The sequence below is a fragment of the Lichenostomus cassidix genome, chromosome 7 (assembly GCF_008360975.1).
Source record: "Lichenostomus cassidix isolate B80296 chromosome 7, HeHo_3.0, whole genome shotgun sequence".
NCBI lineage: Eukaryota > Metazoa > Chordata > Aves > Passeriformes > Meliphagidae > Lichenostomus > Lichenostomus cassidix.
In genome coordinates this window covers 37,773,569-37,789,152 of record NC_139488.1, presented here as the reverse complement: position 1 = coordinate 37,789,152, position 15,584 = coordinate 37,773,569, and the positions used below count along the sequence as shown (strand labels likewise).

Here is a 15,584-nt window from a genome sequence, read left to right as displayed (position 1 = left end):
CGGGCGCGGAGCCGAGCGGCCGTTGGAGGCGATGGCGGAAAGAAGGGCGGGTGGGCCGGTCCCAGCACGGCACAAAATGGTTCCCCCCGGCCCTGGCACGAGGCCGCCGGGCCGGGCCGGGCCCCGAAGCAGGCGCGCCCAGTCCGTACTCACCGTCACGGCAGGGCCGCTGCCCAGGCCGGGCCGGACCGCCCGCTCGCGCTCCTCCCGCAGTACAATGGCGGCGGCGCGAGACCGCCCGGCAGCCAAGCACGGCCGCTCCCAGCTCTCGCGAGAGCTGCGGCCGCGCGACCCGGCCTCGCGGAAGAGTTGCGGCGGGGGCGGGGCCGCACGGTGAGCCCTGAGGGTGCGCACCGCGGAGCTCAGGCGGGAGCTGATAAGCCCTCCTGGTAATGACAGGATTCGTTTTTGTGCGCGGAGCAGCATCGCCAGAGACATCCGAATCGACTTCCACGTTCAGCCTGAAAACTGCAACAGGGTCTTTGAGTTTTCTCTTTGTGTCTCATCCTCTTCCTTGCCTGAATCCTGTATCGTAAATTAATTCCCCCGTCTCTCGTGGCCAGTACAGCAGCCTGTCCCTGAAGGACATGGCGGGATGGGGGTGTTGGACGTAGCCCCCGCAACAGCAAAACAACAGTATTGCCAATCATTTTAATTGTATCAAGGCCTCCGTTTTGTCCTCTTGAGAGTAACAGACATTTTTACTTGACGGGAAAATGTTGCGTGATGTAGGAAATCAGGAGATGATGTTCCCAAATTCTTAAAATGCCAAGCCTTCACATATTCAGAGAGATTTTAGATCAGCAATCCTAAACAAAGGATGATTTCCAGTGTCTCTGCCCACTACAGACCACGGCAGAGACTTCACACTGTGTTTCAGAGCCAGGCCCTGAGAAAGACAGGTTATGTTATTACTAAGGAGTCTCGACTTGTATCACAGCAGTCACGAGCCTCAGTATTTTACTGATCCAACATCCATTTGTCATCAGTCTGCGGCCAGGCTTTCCTGAATCCCGCTATCAGGGTGAGCGCCATGGATCACACTGTTGCAAGTCAGATAAAGGGGTGTGCAACAATAGCAGGCTGCTTATTCTTTGAGGGAGGAAAAAAAGGAAAAATGGGGAAAAAAAGAAAAAGAAGAACACAACCGGCCACCCTGACACGGGGCTACAACACATACACATTTAGTGTGTCCATGCCTAATAGGTCTGACAGATCTGGGGCACATGTAAGACCAGCCAGGCTGGTTAGAAACTAGTCTGGTGGCACCTAATTTGTAGACTGTCCTATTGCTGTGTTTACAATATTCTGATTCCATTCACGCTTTTAAATATATTTTTCCAATTTATTAGATTGTGTTGCATTTTATTGACTGATTTCCACAGAGAAATACTGGGCAAAGTACTATTTGATTGGAGACAAGGATGAAGGGCGGAGAAGACCTGCTAACAGAGAGAGGAGCAATTGAACAAAAATGGATAGGGAGAGAAAGCCTGCTGGTTTTTTTGCTGATGGGTATGTTGCCTTTCACAATTATTGCCATTGCCAAGAGCAATTCTTATTGGACTTGGGAAAATCTTGTCTATATAGCACAAGAAGCAGACTTCTGCGCCAGCCATTACCATTTCTTTGGTATATCTGTCTCCAGGGAAAGAGGACAGCTAGAATGGATTCATGAATGATTCCAGCAGTAGCAGCTTCTCTTTATCCTGGCTAGCAAACAAGAGCACTTATAGAAAGAGTTAGATCTACATTAAATTCAATACTTAAAGGAGTCATTCTGTGTTTTAGTCATGCACGAATCAAGTGTTATTCACAGGTCTAGTGAAATGCCTGTGTAAGTGTAGAGGATGAAGCATAGGACCTTCCCTGCAGCCAGGATAGATCATGACCACTACTAAGCAAGGGTGTTATGCTTTTCTTTTAAAAAGCAACTTAGAAGGTAAGTGGGAAAAGCTCTATTCCAATACAAATATTCAGAGCTCTTCAACTCAGTCTTGCTATCAGCAGAAGAGGATTTACTGGGAATGCTGTATACCATTCACTACATTAGTTTTGATATGGGAAGCTTTGAAACTAAAATACTTTTTAACTTTATCAAAATCAAACTGAAATAATTTTGGCCCATATGGATCCCAGTTTTATGAGATAAAACACTGGTGCACACCCATCTTAAAAGCGTTTCCCTCTTGTTGCTTTACCTTATAAATCTATACTTCCTTTTCAATATCCAGCAAAAATCATTGTCCACTGTTCCTGACAATTATTTTTAAGCATAAATATATTTACTGTATCCTGTTACCAATTTATTTTAATCAAGAAGCTTACCTGTGCCTTCTGAGTTACATCTGTTCTTGCTTTAAAACAGTGTAAAGTAGAAGGCAATTAAACCACATTAACAGATTCAATTTGTAAGTATTATTATACTCGAGGTAGATGGACCAAGTATACCTGTATCTTCTTTTGAAATTCTAGAAATCATTAGAATTGTTAAAAATTATTTTGTTATGTTTTATAAAGATGATGAGGTTTTTGTTTTGTTTTGTTTTGTTTTTTTCCTGTAATTACTATTTCTGCAATTTTAATATTATGGAAAGTGTCAGTGTTCTAAAGCCTTTCTTTACTTCCTTACTTCTTCCCAGGTTCCAAGTCAGGAAGAAGGCTAAAACTCTATAAGGCACAAAATTCTACTTCTGGTACTTTTTATTCACCAGGGAGCTCATACTGCTCATTTTAATTAAACACTGATCAAAATGCTTCTGTTGGTTTGTCTTCTCAAATACTATATTCTCTTTCATTCATTTCTGTGGGATAACCAATCTTCTAAACAGAGACACACAAAGTTAAAACAAAAAGATTATTCAGAACTTCAGCAGACATCTGAAACAACTACCTTTTCCCTTTCCTACAGCTTTTATGGTTAGAGAGAAGAAAAATCTAAATATTTGTTTACCTTGTGAAGAAATATTTTAATAAATAGGAAGATTCTTCGCTTTAGATCACATACGTCAATTGTTTCTCATTTTTGCAATAGAAAAAGCTAATAGTGAAAAGTGACAATACATTTTTGAGAAAAGAGAGTGTTTCGACATCACTATTTTCTTTCATCTTGCTATCCAGGATGATGTCTTCAACCCAGCCTAGAGCAGTGGAAATTACTCCATTGGAGATTAAAATGTCTTTGTTTATTGTTCTTTAGCAAGAAATTTTAGCTACTAAAAACTTGAGTAGGCTTAAATTATCTTTGTACATACCAATTATAAGAATCTTTTAGTTGCACAAAACCAACACGCACACAAACACACACACACACACACACACATATATATATATATACAGAAACCTACGGGCTAAAAAATTCTTTGAACAAGAGCAATAGCAATGTAAGATTTTACTCAAATCTACCTGAGCTCTGCTACTGAGGATAGTATGTAAGTAAAGTGGGGAATGCAATATGTTTTACTTTCATGTTGATGAGAATGGACTGGAATCCAGACACAACATAATTGTTGTTATTGTCGTATTGTGACTAGTTCAGTGTTAAAGCAGAGGAGGAAGTGGGAGGAGCAAAACATTAGGAATAATTAGTAACATGTTCATACAATTAGTTCATTCTGCTTTTCTTGTAATAGAAAGAAAGGCAGTGGAGGTGTCTCAAAATAACTACTTGGACTTATTTAATTATTTATTTATTTTTATTATGTCAAACGCTTTTATGGGTGGGAACAAATGACTGTGATTAAAGCATAACTAAAACCAGAAAACATTTGCAACTGTTCGTGAAACTATACCTCTCTCTTGCTCTTGCTTTATGAGTGAATAGGTTAATATCCCTTTCTTAAGGTTCAACTAGGGGAAAGTGAAAATGAACAACTGTGCATTCAGTAGGATCAGAGTAAATCTCTTCCTCTTGTGCCTTATGCAAATGAGAAAATAAATTTTGAGTAGATTTGACTTAATAAATCATGTGTAGGATAAGGAATATAGACCTTGTTTCTGCTGTTGTATGTACTACAAGTATATTTCACCTGTGGAAAAGCTGCTCAGCTACTCCCTGTCTGCCTGATTTTTCTTTTCTTTACAGTACAAATGCGGTCCTTTAAAAAAAATATATAATCACTCATTTAAAACAAAGGGGTGTGTACATAAATATAACAAAGGCCAAGTTAGAGTTTTCCTGAGAAGTGATTTACACTACAAAGGCCCTATATGCTCCACTGTGCCCATTTTAAACCAGCTTGAGATAAAGAAATTGAAGCAGAAAAGAAAAGGATTTTGATTCGACAAAGGATAGGGAACCACAAGTCAGCAGAGATGGGAAGGGGGAAGAAAGGAGATAAGGTCACACTTCTGCATTTGGCATAAGGTATTCTTGGAGGTTTTTATCAGGCAGGTTCTCGTGGGGCTGAGACAGCATATCTTCACCTTTGCCTCACACAGAGAGGACTGGCAATAACAAGAAGACAACACAGCCAATGTTGGAAACAGATCAAGAAGTGAAAATGCTCTTCGACTTCATAGGATGTTGAACAACAGAGGCACTTTTGTTATGTTTTTTACTGATGTGATGATAGGTGCTGTCACCATTACGGAGACCAGGATACTGGACATGCTCAGAGTTAGTGGAATGGAACACCAAAGACTAGACTTGCATTTCAGAGCTTTAGATTGAAAACAGGTACTGACACACATCTTTATGATGACTGGTTATTTTATCCTGACAGACACACCCTGTAGTACTAACTCCAGAATTAACTTTGTGATGTGCAAAAAAGGATTATCTTGTTCTGACTTTATAGATACCTATCATCTTGACTTTGAGTTTTGCCTTTTCTGAATTACAGGATTCTAGTCCATTTTCCAGTCCACGAGTTCTGTAACTTTGAACATCCTTTATTTTATTTTTTTGGTCCTACTATCCAATTTCTGTCAGAAGGAGCTGTAACTGAACTGATTATTCAGGGTGTAGGCGCACCATGGATTGATAGTTGTATAGTAGTGGTTTCACTTTTGTACTGTATTCCCTTTCTAAGCATTTGTAACACTGTACTTGGGGTTTTGATCACTATTGAACAAGAAGAAATACAGATTCCTAAGGATTTAGTCTGGAATGAAATTCATACTGCTTCCCAGAAGAAGGGTTGAGCAGCGCCTCCTCTGTATGCTGGATTCTAAAGTAAGCCAGAGAACCTGCCTTCATCGTATCTTGTGTTATTCCCATACTCTCACTAGACATTTTCTGTTCACTTGTATTTGGTTTACCTGGCAAGGATTTGGTAGTGGGGAGCCTGCAGGGGTGGCTTCTGTGAGAAAACATCAGGAGTTTCCCCCATGTCTGACAGAGCCAGTCCCAGTCATCTCCAAGACAGACTCACCACTGACCGTAGCTGAGCCCACCAGTGATATTGGTGGTGCCTCTGTGATAACATGTAAGGAAGTGTATAAACACTGTGGAGCAGCTGGGTGAAAGTGGAGTGAGAAAAATGTGAAATAACCCTCCAGACAACCAAAGTGAGTGAAGGAGGGAGAGGAGATGCTCCAGGCACCAGAGCAGAGATTCCCCTGCAGCCCATGAGGAAGATGATAGTGATGTGTGTTTGAGGCCCTGTGGCCTATGGCGGACTCCACACCAGAACAGTCTGCTGGCAGAAACTGTGGTCCAGCGAGAGGTGACAGGAGCTGCTTTTCTAGCAGGATCTGTGGCCTGGGAGGGACCCACACTGGAACAGTCTCTTCCTGAAGAACTGTACCCCGTGGAAAGGGCCCACGCTGGAACAGTTCTTGAATAACTGCAGCCCACGGGAAGGACCTATGCTGGAGCAGTTCGTGAGGGACTCTACCCTGTGGGAGGGGAGGGATCCAATGCTGGAGAAGGGAAACAGCATGAAGAGGAAGGTACGGTAGAGAAGTGTGTCCTGGTGTTCACTGAGATAATTTTCTTCATAGTAGCTTGTATGGTCCTATGTTTTGGATTTGTGATCAAAATGGTCTTGGTAAAAGGAATGCTATATTGCAAAATAATGCAATACCCATTCCCCATCCCCACAGTGTTGCTCATGGGAGAGGAGGTAGAAGAGTCGGAACACATCAATAAAGTTCAGCCTGGGAAGAAGGAGAAGTGGATGGAGATTGATTCTCATTTTGGTTTTGTTTCTCACCATCCTGCTCAATTTTAAATTGGCAAATGAATTAAATTAATCTTCCCGCAGTCAGTTCTATTTTATGCCTAACAGTAATTAAGAAGTGATCTGTCTTTATCTCAAGCCACACAATTTTTTTCACTTTTTTCTCCCCTTGAGCTCCTGAAGAGGTGGAGTGGGAGGGTGGCTTAGTGGGTGTCCGGCAGCCAGCCAAGGTTTACCCAAAACATAAACACTGTAGGAAAGTAGTAGCTTGGATGATCATTTTCTTACCTTCTTACCAAGTCTGTTTAGGCAGACTTGTTTATTCACATTCCTTGAATGTTCTGTCAGTAGGAAATGCGTCAAACTAAATCTTTGTCAATTACTGACTTATTCCTTTCTTGCAGAGTGAGTTTGATAGTTCTACTGGGAAGATCGCTCTACTTTATTACTATGCTATGCTATGTGCATACCCCTAAATAAATCTGAATCTTCCTGCCTAAAAGGACTGAATCTGAAACCTGAATCTATGGTTAGTGATATATGCCTTTTTCACTTTTTCACTTAAGGTAAGCTTGTGTGAAATTTGGCAAGTCTGAAACAAATCTATTAGATTATTTCCTTTCTAATTTTGTGCCCAAACCCATTGGGTGTCTCATGTGCAGTGCCCTGCAAAAAAAGGGATTAATTTTTGATCATATTACCTTGATTTGGAAAAGGGGGATTTTTAATGTGTTACTTTGTGCTCCTGCTATTGGAGTACATCTAGCCCTTCTCAAGATGCATAAAGGAATCGACAGCTGTTACTAACCTTCACTTGTTTCTTTTTATCTGCAGTCTCAAAGGTCTCTTTTTGTCCTCTGCTGCATGCCAGAATGGGTGTGTGATCCAGAAAGGTTCTAAAAGCCTTGACTCAGTGCCTGAGAAGTTGTGCATAGGGGAAAAGGATGGGAGGGTTACCCAGGATGGGATTGTGAGTTGTGAGTGAGGTAGCATGTTCCCACCCTGCAGATACCATTTGCTTGGGGTTTTTTGGTCAGAGCCTTAGGAGAAATACACAGTCCTTACAGAATACAGGGCCTGTTGCTTTTGTTGTGTTCCATTTAGAGATCATACCCCAGTGACTCAGAGGGCTCTGTTCTTCCTACTGGAAATCAGCATTTAAGATTTCGGAATAATTAAATGCAGGCTTCTGCTGTTTCACGTGCATGTTAACTTTATAACTTTGGGTGGGTTGTTTTAGGGAAACTAGAATGGCTTTGTCTTCCACAGCTTCAAGTAGTTTGTTTCTGGTTTGTTTGGTTTCTTTTTTTAATCTCCTCCTTCTCCTCTTTTTAAATATCGAATAAAATATAAAAGGCTTTCATTTAGATGCTTTGTACATTTGTACATTTTTTGACTTCTGTAAATAATAAATTGGTTTTATCCAAACTGTACAGCCTAAAGAACAAATATGTAACATCACATTCATAAGATAGAATACGAAAAATTAGATCTTACATTTTAAATAAAATTTTTAGTAAGGTATCACTTCTTAACCTTTTCATTATTAGAGCCTGAGCCTACTAACAAACCTATTGCTTCCAAAAGTAGCCAAAGGAGGGTTTGGTCACAAGCTGTCAAAACAAGAAATTATCACAACTAGAAGCATCTGCTTTCTTTGTATATGTTTGTTGAGTAGATTGGGAACTAGAACATTAGAGAAACAACTGCATTTTTCAAACCACTATTCAAATTATTGTTAACATAAAAACCTTTAGCATTTTGACTGATGATTTATCTGTTTAGCAAAGTCATAGAAAGAAAATGCATGGCAGGCTATTAGCATGTTCACTTCTCATTCATTCTCAAAGCTGTAAAGAATAAAAAAAATTAAAAATACAACCAGTAACATTTTGCTTCTAAAACAATGAAATGTGGGAGAAAAGGCTTTTACAATGGAAGCAGCTCTGAATAGCAGCTGGTGGAGCCTATTTAGAAGACTTTTGTGTGAATCCTATGCTGAACAAAATGTGGAATTTAAGCTGTTGATAAATTCAGATAAAGGTCAGAGATCATGATCTCCAGAGACAACGTTTGCAGTATTTCTAACTTCTTTTACATACAGGAGGCATGTGCAATGCAAGAAACTAAACAAATCACTGCAAAATAAGGTTTTCTTGGCAACAGAGAAGAATTTACTGCTCCTAAAAATGACCAGCATACAAACGGGTTTGAAATTCAGACACAGAAAACTGTTGGAAAAGAACTGACGATTAGCATTTGGCTTGCCTCAGCTGGCTAGTAGGGAAAGGATATAACATCATTTTTTTTCTAGGAAGTTGCCCCTTCATCACGGGAGTACTTTTATAGGAGTTCATGCTTAGAATCCGTAAATTTATTTTTAGTTATAAGCATTTACAGAGACTCTAGTTAATACATATTAACATGTCATATTGTGTCCTGTGACACTCTATGGTATGGAGTGTCCCTTTGGCCAGTTCAGATCAGCTGTCCTGAATGTGCTTCTCCCCAGCTTCTTGTGCACCTCCTTGATGACAGAGCATGGGAAACTGAAAGGTCCTTGACTTAGGATGAGCACTGCTGAGCAACAACCAAAAGCATCAACGTTGCTCATACTGAATACAAAACAGAGCACTGGAATAGCTACTGAGAAGAAAATGAACCCTGTCCCAGCTTAAAACAGGACACCTGTGCAGACACTGGCATCTTACCACGCTCTTGAGATTCTAGTGAAAACTACTACTGCATCTAGTATCTGCTAGTGGTGTGATTACTGATATGTTGGAAATGGTTCACTCAAGTAAACAAGCTTTGTACATGTAACTGACTGGTATTAAACTTATACTTACAAATATTACTGACATCCTCTGTAAGACAGCCTGTGACATTCTTTCTTAGATCTCTAGACTGGTTATCAAGCAGCAGCCCTGATAGGCTATGGGGCTTATGGATCTTCTCACAAACCATAATGGTTAGCATACTCATAAATCTTTGTAATGCAAAGTGTTAAAAGAAGCAAAAAAAAAAAATTATATGAAGATACTGGCTGCACCAGCACTGTATTCCCAAGTTTGTTATAGGAACTTGGGCTTGGACACCACTGACATATATTAAAAAGTAGGCTTTATAATTTATTGAAAACATACGGTTTTTCTTTGGGAACAATTTTGGGATATCTATTTTCACTGGATTGCAAATGTAGCCTTGTTTTTACTCACTGATTACCTTGAGATGGTGCCACACTTCTGGACTAACTACAGTAATTCTTTTAAACTTGCAAATACTGAGAAGTCTACATCAGGTTGTTTGTATAATGTATACTGCATTTCTCATTTCCTGTGAGACCCGGGCAAAACTAGAAAACAATTTCGTTTCCTTTATTTAAGTGTACATAGTCCTAATGCTTTGGTATAAATGCTCCAAATCTTAGTTCTAATTAATAGATATCTGATTTATTTATGAAAAAGAAGAAGAATGAACGGACACTTTAAAACAAGGATATTGTACAATTTACTCAGCCAAAAGGTTTCAAATAGAATGGACTATTTCAGTTGGAAGAAACCTATAGCAACCATCTAGTAAAACTACCTGACTTCTCAAGGGCTGACCAAAAGTTGAAATTTGTTATTAAGGTCATTGTCCAAATGTCTATTCAGTATTTGGGACATCAACTCCCTCTCTAGGAGACCTGTTCCAGCGTTTGACCATGCTCCTGTTAAAGAGATGTTCCCTAATGTCTAGACTGAATCTCTCCTGGTGCAGCTTTGAGCCATTCCCATGCTTTCTGTCCCTGGATCTCAGGGAGAAGAGTACAGCATCTGCCTCTCCATATCCACTCCTCAGCAACTGGAGTAAAAAGCCCAGAGGTTGCTCCTCAGATGGCTTCTCTCCAAACCAACAGGCCCAGAGCCCTCAGCTGCTCTTCCCAGGACGTGCCTTCCAGCCCCTCACCAGCTTGGCTGCCTCCTCCAGTGGCATCTGAGGACCTTCATGTCATTCTCCAATGCTAAAGCCCAGTACTGCACACGGGGCTCACGGTGAGGCCACACCAATGCTAAGCTTGGCAGCACCATCTCTTTTCATGATCGTCTGTCTGCTGCTGAGCTGCTGCCAATCAGTACCCCCGGCCTGGGAATTGAAAGTATAATAGCCATTGATGCTGGAATAGAAGAAGTAAATGAAGAAAACAAATGCAAATACTCAGAGTCAGAAACTCAGAAAACAGATCATCTAGGCTAAACACAGGATTGCCAGATCATTCTTAAATAGTTGGATCTGTAGGAGGAGTTAGCTATGTAATATAAGAACTGCATCTCTTCGTGGTCAACTGACCCTTGCCTAGGAGAGGTAAAAATCAAATTCAGTCTCCTTCTGGGAAAACTCTGCTTATCTTTTATGAAATGTCCTTACATTACACTATTGGCTAGGCTGTGTATATGAAAAATTAAGAAGGGTAAGTCCTGTCACTGGAAATTGTTATGCAGAAAAAGGTTAAAAATAATTCAGTGTTCATGAAACCAGGAAATACAATAATCTCTCTTAAAACATTATTGCCTTTACCACTAATAATCAGACATATTCGCACATAAAAATTTAATTTTTTTCACAGAAACAAATTATTCTTCTGAATGAAAAGATAACTTTTACATATATATTTTCACATCCAAGACATTATTTTAAAATTAACGGTCTATTTGGTATGTTAATGAGTGTAAATAAAAGCCTCATCCAAAATCCAGATCAAAAAATTTTTCTTTTGCTGATCTATAATATATTCTCCCCTAAGACTTATAGTTTTCTGTTGAACATATTTCTCTTGCGTTATTGACACTTCCTAGGTGATCCATCATGTTTTAGCCACAGCCTTCATGATACTGACTTTCATGTTATATGTAGCATAAAGCACAGATAAAGTGTAACGACCCATTGGATAATTTTTAAATAACTGCTGTTCTAATATATAAGGAAAATCAAAGATGGTCTTAACCCCAATATCAGGCAAAATAGTGTGGAAACAACACAGGAGACAATGAGAGCATATTTCTCCATTGGATGGACAGTGGGTTCAGCAAAAGGCCATCATGTATTTAAAGGTTGAATTCTAATCCCTATGTACATATTGTAAATATGTAAATGTAAATATTGTTAAGATGCAAGTGCATAAGGACTCGATGATCCTTGTGGGTCGCTTCCAACTCAATATTGTGTGATTCTGTGATACAGTGCTAGACTCGGGTTACGCTGGGAGGCAAATCGTGGCTGTACCCCGGCAATCCACCAGGTGGCGCCCACCCCCGAGGGCCCAGGCCCGCATGTCGCAGATCTAAAACATTTCGACTCTTCAGGATGAAAACTGCTAAATATCTGTAAAATATCTACTGCTGTAATAGAAATAGTGAAAATTCTGGGTGAATAAAATGAATTTAGCCTTCACCTGATTTTTCAAGCACAAAAATAAGAAAAATTTAGCCAGAACCAAATACAGAGCAAACTCCAGAACTCGATGGAAATGGTGGGTTTCAGAGCGGCAGATGGGACTGGAAACAATCCTGTGGGGGTGGCATTTATCAGTTAACAACTGAAACTATACATTGCCAAAATTTCATGTACAAAAACTAAAGAAAGCAATAGTACACTAACAAAACAGGAAAAAAAAGACTTTCACAATATTTCATTTACTTTAAAATACACATACGTAGGTAGGAAAAGGTTTTGAAAACATACTCCAGGCTCAATTCCTCAATTGTGTAATCACATAACAGCGTGTTGGGTTTATCCCTTTTTCTATCTCAGTACCCATTTTCCTTACTAATGCAGCGTGGTGTCTTTTCCTTTTGTTGTAGCTGTTTATTAGCACCAGCGGACACACTAATACTGACTGGTAAAATCAGAATCAGAAACCTTGTTCTACAGTAACAACTGATTTTGATGTATCCCATGACACTATTTCTCCACTCTCTTGTGAGGAAAACTGTTCACGAGTAGATCTTTCTTTGGAAAGCTACACATTGAAGCAATTTTATAACTGAGTTATTACTGATAGACTGTTTCCCAGTAATGTACAAAGAGGGGAAGATGACACTGCAAGACAAACTGTATCACCCCAATCTTAATACTCTCAAACTACTTTTAAAGACCCTTTGAGAAATTGCTTTGTTGCAAGCAATTACACTGCTTTATTAATGTAATTTGTGCATACTTTTGGTAGTTCTATGAGAAGGACAAGATCACTTATTGCATCACTGAAACAACTGAGAGTATATACTGGGGATAAGTTAACCTGTTTAAGTTTTGAAAATATCCATCGCAACTGCATCTTCTAATAAATTTACTACTTTTCTTTGTATCCCTTGCAAATAAGGCTTGCATCCATATAAATGGATGCAAAACCACCAGATTTGCCTTGCTCATATGTCATTACCAATGTTAAAGATTCTTTTAGTAAAATATCAGAGATTTCTATTCAGTTACAATCATAAAGGTTGATGTCACTTTATGCCTTCTGAATGTCAATCAATTAATAACCGGTCAGCTTTGAAATCAGTCATGGATTTTTTAACTGCCTCCTGCTTCTTCTTCAAGATATCTGTCTTCTTATCTCAGTCTATAACAAGAACTTTGCATATTGCTGAAGAAGTAGTATTGTCTGGAATTTAGATAATGTAGACACAGTAAGAAAAATATTTACATTTGAGGAAAAGTGGATTGTATTATGGATTATTGCTTACCTGTGAAGTTAAAACCCCAGAATCTGAATCTAGCTCTGGTGAGGAAAAAAAAAAAGTCTGACAAAAAGAAAGCTTATCTCTAAAAATTTTTACAACATAACTCATCCTGCTTCTACTTATTGTGCAGAATTAAAATATTCTTATGCTAATATATTTAGATTCCTGTGATTACACTTTGATTACACCTGTGATTCCTGTGATTACACTGTGAAAACACAGAATGTGTTTTGTTTGGAAAGTATCATATAGCCTCTGCATTATTGTGACTTAATAAGATAAAGAACAAACATAGTAAGAAATACTCATAATTTCTCATCATTTAAGGTGCATTCATGGTATTAGTTAAATAACTTTGTATCTTACATATCAAAACCATAGGTTCTTTTGTTTGGCTTAGTAAAGCATGGCTTAGTAAAGCAGTTTCACATCAAGAGATAATGCAGAGAAAAGCAAACACACAATTTTAGTTCCGTCACCAAGCTCTATGAGTTGCAAGTGAGAGGTGAAAACAAATACAGTTTACTCCTTCAAAATCACCAGTCTGCATTCCTCATTGCCAGTTCTAACATACCCAGTTATGTGTAATGTTTATTTTATGATAGTCATTCAAACAATTAGCCAAAATAAATATTTGCAATGAACATTGATTATGTTCTTGAATCCAAATAGTTACTGACAAGGAAGGAAGGAAGGAAGGAAGGAAGGAAGGAAGGAAGGAAGGAAGGAAGGAAGGAAGGAAGGAAGGAAGGAAGGAAGGAAGGAAGGAAGGAAGGAAACCACAGGTGACCAGAATAGAACTGAGTCTGCATATTACACCTTCTCAGATTTTCTGTCAGAGCTCATTCAGACAACAGTTCTAGACTTTTAAAAGCCTGGAGCCATCTGATGATTCACACAGTATTTTTAAAGTCTGGATAAAATTGATGTTCAAAGCTTTGGGCACAGAGCCCCATTTAAATGGCATAATACTGAGTGCTTCATAAAAATCTAAATTTCTGGGTTTGGCCTCAGGCTAAAATAAAGGTTAAATTCTACCTCTCCAAAGATTTGTTTACTAATAAGTTTGGTGCTTTTTGCAGTGTCTTTTCGTCAGATGGATGGTTATTATCCTGGCCTGAGATATTGGTGGCAATGATCCCTAAAATCATCAGTGGGGCTTTCTGTGCTCACCTTCATTCATTTGCTAAGACATGGCAGTATTGTTGATGTAGCATTTGGAAAAACATCCTGCACTGTGAGCTAAGTCCATTGCCTGTAGAAAAAGTGACATTATGACAAGGGGAAAAAACAACCACTAGTACAGTAACACACTTAATCACAGTCTGCTTATTCCATCCAACTTCTGTTGCACATCTCTTTTGGATGTTAGTAAAACTGTTTTCTGTGGTCTTTGCTTCCTATATGTTGTATATGGATATTGATGGATTTGGGAGTCCTCCAAATACTAGGGTACAAGTACAGTAGCTTGTTTAACACTATACTCAAGCAACTATTTACTTTTCTTTTTGCCTCCTCTTGCCAAATAAATGCTTCTTTTCACTGGTACTTCATAATGAGGAAAAGAAGTATCCTGTTACAGACAACAAACCAAGACTCAGGAGAAACCATCAGAATTGTTGAAGTAAAGAGAATAAACATGAGAAACTTGTGTCTTTATCATATGGAAACAAAGCTAATGAAGAAAGCATAGGAATAACACAAAAAATTGGAAAAATATTATTTTGAGGAAATTTCATCCCTTTTGTACCAAAAATATTGTATCAAAAATTATATTTATCTCAGCATATTCTTCAATGATCTGCAATAAAAGAATAGCAATATATACACATTCTTGTAGGAGTGTGCAGTTGTCTGTATGCATCCATTAAGGACCCAGCAAATCAGCCAGTCCCATGCTGGTGGGAAACATGCAAATGCCAGGAGTCAGCAGCCTGTCTTCTTACCAATTACCTACTTAAAATTAAACCTTTCCAAAACTATCTACCATGTGTGGCAATTGTTTCCTTTGTCTACATGATTGCTAAAAGAGTTTTACACCAAAGTCTTGCATAAAGTCCATTTCCCTGCGTAGTTTCAATTACTGAGCCAGCCTGTCAGTTTTGAGTGCACTGTATTAAAGTACAGCTTGATGAGCTTCTGCTCCTGCCAAGGAAATTAACTTCAAGTGAAGATCAGAGTAAATCTTACAAAAAATTATTTTAAACAAATTCTGGCAAGATATTCCTTTTCGTAGCCCAAAGTAATTTTTCCACCCACAACATGCCTCTGTATTGGGAAAGATCCCTTGCAGATATCAGAAACTCACAGTTCTCAAAAATACCTGTGTGTTTTTGCCTGCCTTTTTCCTTTCTCCTTGCACACATGTGCCTCCTGCTGCCTTACTGGAAAGTAAGCCTTTCCAGTAAGGTTTACTTTCAACCTCAGCCATTCATGGTAGTCACCTTTTTATTTGACTTGTAAAGGACAGGAACAATTAAGTAAGCCGTTCACTGATTATTTTTTCTTTCACACTTACTTGTCTAACGTTAACATTTAGCATACAAAAATTCCCTTGTTTTGTTAGAGACTTCTTGTAAAATCCCAGGAGTGGATGCGCTCAGGTCTGACAGCCAGACAATGATGGAGGCAACTGATTTATCACTGCTTACCCCGTACCTGGAGACACTGACCCCTGCAGAGGTGACAACGCTTGCACCAGCATGGCTGAGAGATGTAATTCAATGTGCTTTCC

General features: G+C 39.1%; 2 long non-coding RNA genes across 2 annotated transcripts; one reads left to right on the top strand and one right to left on the bottom strand.

Annotated features, from left to right (window-relative positions):
- Positions 1-320: 320 nt before the first annotated feature.
- LOC146434997 (uncharacterized) lies at positions 321-2,757 on the top strand. Its single transcript, XR_014853576.1, has 2 exons — positions 321-1,942; positions 2,643-2,757. It is a non-coding gene; the product is annotated as an uncharacterized LOC146434997 (long non-coding RNA).
- Positions 2,758-7,224: 4,467 nt separating this feature from the next.
- LOC146434996 (uncharacterized) lies at positions 7,225-14,361 on the bottom strand. The gene is made up of 4 exons (XR_014853571.1): positions 14,024-14,361; positions 12,854-12,888; positions 11,560-11,674; positions 7,225-10,253 (listed from the first exon to the last, which is right to left on the bottom strand). It is a non-coding gene; the product is annotated as an uncharacterized LOC146434996 (long non-coding RNA).
- Positions 14,362-15,584: the final 1,223 nt, after the last annotated feature.